The sequence below is a fragment of the Struthio camelus genome, chromosome 1 (assembly GCF_040807025.1).
Source record: "Struthio camelus isolate bStrCam1 chromosome 1, bStrCam1.hap1, whole genome shotgun sequence".
NCBI classification, from domain to species: domain Eukaryota; kingdom Metazoa; phylum Chordata; class Aves; order Struthioniformes; family Struthionidae; genus Struthio; species Struthio camelus.
Window position 1 is genome coordinate 2,519,629 of NC_090942.1, and position 6,536 is coordinate 2,526,164.

The following is a 6,536-nucleotide window of genomic DNA, read 5'->3' on the forward strand; positions in this document are numbered from 1 at the left end:
TTTCATTAAATCCATGCTGGTGTTTATTAACGCTCTCAATCTTTCCTCGGTGCTTTGCAGCCCAGCTCAGTAGGGTGGGTCAGGAAGAAACGAGGGATTTTATTTTGTTTTTTTATTAAAGCAAGAGGGAAAGCCTTTGGGAAACTCAACGAAATCCTTGTCGCTTCTAAGGTATAAAAAAAACTTGCTCTTGCCACTAAATTAAATGAGAGGGGCAGAAAAGGGATAAAGATGTCTCTGTAAATCACTCGGAGCCACACAGTTCATTTCTGTTCAGCGTCTTTCATTATAGCAAACATAAATCAGCAGCTGGAGCCCAAGAGGGTAAGAAGGTGAGATTTATTGGCATGGGAAATGTGGGAGGGGAAGAGCTCATAGGCTACAGAAGAATTTTTTTTTGCCTCTAGCTCCCCAAGAGTCTCGGCTGTTCCTCGTTCCTTCTCTGAAGGCTCTCCAAAGCTTGCTGGAAATTTTTAGTATTATGAGTAATTTTTTTCCCCCCCTTCCAAACAAGACGGCAAGGCAAGGCGAGACGGGTGCGCGTGCCGTGCAGGGCACAGCGGGCTCCTGCAGCAGTGGCTTCTCCCTGCACCTCCTCTCCGATTCTTAGGACTTTCTCTCTATTTTTAACTGCTGAAATAAGTCGTTTCTCGTGACTTTCTAATTCCAGCTCTTAGCAACCTTCACCTGCAGAGCTCAGAAGTGGGTGAAATCAGACGTGCCAGGTAAAAAAGCAAGAGGAACAGCGCTGGTGGCGCCACCTTGGTTAGCTCAGTCTCCGCATTTGCGGTTGGCCACCCCAGCGTCGCCCCGTGGGCACCCACACCTCTGCAGGACCCCGCGTTGACAAAAGGTGCAGGGCTCAACGTGGCGATGGGGTGCAGTAATGCTCCCCCTTGCAGCCTGCGAGGAAGGAGGCCTCCTTCAGTGCCGCACGGTCCTAATGCCAGGGAACAGGCGAGGGCAGAGATTTAAGAGCTTGGGGCATGGAGAGCAACAAGGGTTGTGTGAAAAGGGGGTCTAGAAGCCAGCTGGAAGACATGGCCTGAAGAAGCAATTGCTCTTTGGTTTGGGGGGGGGGGTGTCAAAATTTTGGGTGGCCGGTGGGTGTTTCAGGTGGGCAAGGAGGGAGGATACAGAGACACTTGCACCACTGGTGGGAGTCCCAGCTCACCACCACTGGCTGGAAGGGCACTGACCGCCTCCTCAGCAAGCGGAACATTTTACTAATCGACTATTAGATACTCGTCCTGGCAAACGTTAATCAGTTGTAACAGAGGCCAGCAGAATCAATAACGTGGAAAACCCTGACCATTAACTTCCTAAAAAGCTTCTTATAATGGAGCATCAGGCGCAACGCCGGTGAATCACTGGCCATGGCTGCAACATGCTGAAGGGAAGAGGGTGACTCGGCTATCGGCCCTCCGGCCCTGCAATGGGGACCAGCATGGTGCCTTGTCCACGCACACGCTGCGACTGTGACCTACGGCGTTTGCAGCCCACCACAGCACCCAGCCAGGTTATCCCAGACCTTTTCATCGGCTATTTGTAGGACTAAAACATTTCCGATTCGCAGGCCAATAGCCTGTAGTGCAGCCCGGCAGAGACCAGCAGGTGGGAGGTTGTCCTCAGATGTCCTCATGCTGCTGCTTGCACCCCCTAGTCACTGTGTTTTAGCCGGCCTGAGGTGACACCAGCTGTGTGCAATCACACCAAATCCAGGCATTGGGGTGAGGAGTCGTGCAGCGCCCTAACCACCCGACCTGTGCCTCGTCACCCTGTGCCGATCCCCAGGGCTGGATGGTGTGAGCCAAGATAGATGTCAAGTGAAAGAAGGGGAGGAGAGGGTCAAACGCCTTTGTGGTCTCCCCCCCCCCCCCCCAGGTCACTGGTGAACGCCTCAAATCATGGCATCAACTCAAGAAATAGGACTACAGGCTCCTTTCGAACATGCTGGAGCCACCAACAAATGAGAACCAGCCCCTGTCCTGCTGGAGGAGAGGGTTTTCCAGGACGTGCTATGCCCCATGCACTGGGCAGGGTGGTCAGGGAAGTGTGCTGGGGACCTGAGCTGCAGGTCCCCTCCCTCAGTGCTCTCAGATCAGTCTCTTCTCTCAAACCACCCTCAGCACTGAGGATTTTTCACCGTGGAGCCTTCGTGCCTCTGTGATGGACATTGATTTACATCTTCAAGCTTCTACTTGCTCCGAAGGATGAGCGGGGAAAAGCACGAATGATAAAAATGTAGGAGCCTCCCCTCCACCGCCTCGGAAAATGAGATTCAGCCTCGGTGACGAGGGCTCCTCTCCCTCTGCCTTAGAGGAGACGGCAAAAAATAGCTCAGAAGCTTGAAATATTTTGTGGGGGTTACTGAAAGGCTATGTCCAAAGAGGAAGATTTACTGCAGAGCCTAACCGGCTGGGTGTGCACAGCGCGTGGAGCCTCGCGGGGGCTCAGCGCCGGTGCTGCGGGACCTCGTTCATGAGCAGGAGCCGCTTGGTTGAGCCCCAGCCCCACGGGAGCGGGCGCGCAACTCCAGCTGGGCCTGGGGCACATGCAGTCAGCAATGGACATAGGAAGTGTAAAACGGACGTGTGTTTTGGGGACCCAACTGCAGCCCTTCGAGCCACGCGGATATCTTAGCCCTGCACGAGGCTCTGCTTTTCAGAGGGGCTACGGCCAGGTGAAGGCTCTGGCCCCCGCGGGCTGAGCCACGCGGGTGGGATGTGGCGTTACAAAGCATCCACTGCCCTCGGTGGGGCGATCGGTTTTTAGGGCTGGAGCTGACAAGGCGACACCGTAGAGGTGCGGGGTGAGACCGAGGAAAGACCAGATAGATCGGTCTTCTTGAAGCCCTTCACCGGCTGTCTCTCAAGTCAGGGAGGTAAAGAGAAACGCAGACAATCGGTGTAATTACACCAACTGCGTCTCTCCTTGCCCCCACCCCAGTACTGTTAAAAAAAAAAATTATAATTCGCTTTGACAGCTGCCAAATTAACAGCGCATTATGCAGTATATTCAATTAGACAAGTTCCTGAGGGAGCAGGTGAAGTTAGCCAGCCAGCCAGCGCTGCCGGGATGTGGAGTTCGGAAAGGTATTTTTAGAAATGGATCTGTGCTCTGCAGAGGAATAAACAGCCCTTTGGTCAAGCCTGGCAACTATTTCCCATCTGTTTCCAGAACATGTTCAAAAAATAAAATAAAATAAAGAAGGTTTCATAGTGCCGTCACCCACAAGTCAAGCCATTACCAGCAGTTTCTAGCCAGGAGAAGGGCCCACACCCGTAGGCTCCCACCCAGTGGAGTGGTGGGAGATAGGGGCAATGACCATTTTGAAGAGCAGCACAGGGTGATTAAGCACTCAGGTGCGTATGTGCTGCACAAACACGTACATGCACGGTCTATCGGCTTCGCAACTTCACAAACTAAGGTCGCTTCCCTGGGAACGCAATGCCACTTCCCAAACTTTTCCAAAGTGACCTTCCCAAACTTTTCCAAAGTGACCTCCCAGCACGGCTTCCATTTTCTCACCGGCCTCTTCCATCCCACATGCCCACTAAGAGCCTTTCAGTATTTTGCAGCCTCAAATCCTAGCAGGAATAGCAGATAAAATTGCAATTTTTTGTACTCGAACCCCTTCGGTGGTCATCACAGCTCCTTTAGCACTTCAGACATGTAGTCTGGGAATCTTGTTTTAGAGAGATGAAGGTGTGAACATCAAACCAAACTATTTCGCATCCTTTACTTCTCACAGATACAGCTGACTAATTTGGGGAGAGGGCGTTGGAGAATCTGAACCACCACTCACTTCTGTCCCTCTGGTCTTCCCTGAAGACCGCAGCAGGTTGCCCCAGCTGCCTGTGCACTCTGTGATAGTCTCAGTAGTAACCTGGCCTTCGGTGCTCCATGTGTTCAGTAGCGTTGCAAGAGCGGCTATCATCAGACCTGTTCTGCAGCCCCCTGCAAGACGTCAAAGAGCTGCGAATCAAACGTTTAGCTAGTGATTTCTGTATCTACTTCCCTTCAGGCACAGGTCTGTACCAAAGCACCTTACGTCTAACAAACCTTCCATTCCTTGCTTCAGGCTGCAGCTCCTTGTCCTGCAGCGTCCGTGTTGTTACTCCTAACAGGTTGTTACTGTCCTGGTGGAGCAATCAGGATAAAATAGCTGCCCTTGCCTTCCCAGAACATGCTCGCTTTGCATAAATGCGGTCTTCTCTGCTTCACCTCCAAGACCCGGTATTCCCTCCTTTAACGGGAATGACAGGACTCCTGGGTCCTGACCCAGTTCCTGCAACAAACCCCAGGAGATGAGCAAATAATTGGAATTTCTCCTTGCCTTGATTTACCAGTCTGTAACACGGGGCTACTACATAGCACGTGTGATTAGTGCACAGCTACATCCACGGCTGGTAAAGCCATTTGCATTCACGAGGCAGCGTGCACGGCAGAAACTACAGCCGCTGATTTTATTGCATGTTGAATGTTTAATTTGAAAAAGGGAAATTAAACAGCTTGCTATACTCCTCTCTGTAAAATTCAAGGCTCGGAGACTTGTTTGACTATGACTAACCTAGGTGTTACTCTGCTGTAATCCAAACATGCTTCCTGCCAATAAAAACACGGCTCCCCAAAACAGCCCCGCTTTTATCTGCCAGTTTATAAATATATAGGCACCAAGTTACAAGTTCGGTACTTTCAGCCAAAAATAAATGCTCTGAACTAAAAACGACGAACTGTGAAGCTTCACAATCTGCTAAATGAAGTGTAAATATTACATATTGGCAATTCAAAGGCACTTCTGCTTTCAAACTTGGCCAGATGTTCCATGCTTCAGAGTGCACTAGACAAAGTACAGGTCAACATAATGCAATTTTGTCAAGGAACCTCATAAACTGGATCTATGGTCTACTGGGGAGCGGGAAGAAAGCAAGCGTGAGAGTATGCGGTGGTAAAAGCTTTTGGAGGAAAGGCAAGTGAGTCCTTTGCTGAACTGACTTCATCGCTTTTCTCATCTCCTTCTTATTTTTAAAACCACACTTCCTACTTCCACGCAAGGTCCTTATCCCCTAGACTGCAGGTGTAATCCCACTGAATGCAACAGGACTAGCTGCGTTTGTAAGTGTCTGAAAGCTCAGGGCCCAAGAAATTTATCGCAAAACTGGAGATTCTCTTCAAACACTATTAGCGGATACAAATATAAGCAAGCTAACCAATAATCCAATCAAGTGATGATTTTTGCTCAGCACTATATGATCAAACTATAGAGACAATTCCTACACTGGAGGGCTTAACATTTAAGACTCTTCCTGTAAATACGAGCAGTTTGAGTCACTGTGCTCGCTTGCCTAAACTGCACAAGGCTTCTGCAGGATTACAGTCTTCAGGCAGAGGAGGAATTGTGCCTCCTGAGTAGTGCAATTCAAGGATAATTTGTAACGGTTTGTTCTGTTTTACACATAAAGGAGTAAATACTCCAAGGAGTACTGACGGACTGGGGCTGAATAGGGAAATGGCCTTGGCTTGGCGAACTGGGCAGGAACGGGAGTGAAAGGAAAGACTGATGTGGCTGAGATATTAGCTAACACCCAGTATCCTTGCTTTCCAGACACCTGTATGTACCCTATCAACTGAGGCATTATGGAAAACAGTCCAGGTTTCTACTGTTGGTTGCAATTTGGGGAAACATTTAACCACGTAAATGAGGAGGCTCATTTTCCTGGATTTTTTTCTTTGTCAACAGAGAGGGACAGAACACACCCAGACTGCAATACAGAGCGGAGGCCTAACACGGGTTCCTTGAACGAGCGTCCAGGAAAAAACTGCTCTCTCTGCATTGGCCGTACTAGCCTCTTAATTTAAGCAGTTCAGTTACTGGGCTAAATCGAGGAGGTATGAACACCCTTGCCCTGCAGGGCTACTGTGCACGAACTAGAAAGTAGTTTTGCCAGTGCCATGGTTAATAAATGTGTGTAAGGTACTATCACCTGTAAAGCAGCAAAGCTGTTGGTGAAACCTGCTAAGGTTCAAACTGCAGCTCTATCTGCTTGAACTCCTTTTGAACCCAGGCCACAGGGCATCCTTGCTCCTTGTTCTGCCAAAATTAAGTGATAAAACTGGTGCCTCAGAAGAGCTGTTCTTCCTCAGCTTGAGGATATAGTTAGCTGCTACATGGAAAGGAAACTACTTAATAAAACAACTCAGCTTTTTACAGGCTTCCTTAGAATTTAAGGTCAGGCTGTTTGAATTTGTTACTTACCATGAGCTGTGTTGCTCTGTTCAGTTCATCCTATTTAAACAATGAAAACCCTTGGCCACGTTCTGAACTTGCCCAGTGAGGTAAACCAGAGCTACTCTACAGTCATTGCTCCACGCTGCGGCAATAAGTCACGTCTTCTTCTGTGCATGCAAAGATCTCTGAGGACCAACGTTATAATATAAAAGCAAACAGACCTCCTCAGTGGAGGCTTCTCAGGCCATGGGCCTTACTATCTGTTCTGTAAATAGACAGTAATAAAAATTAATCAGGACCAACA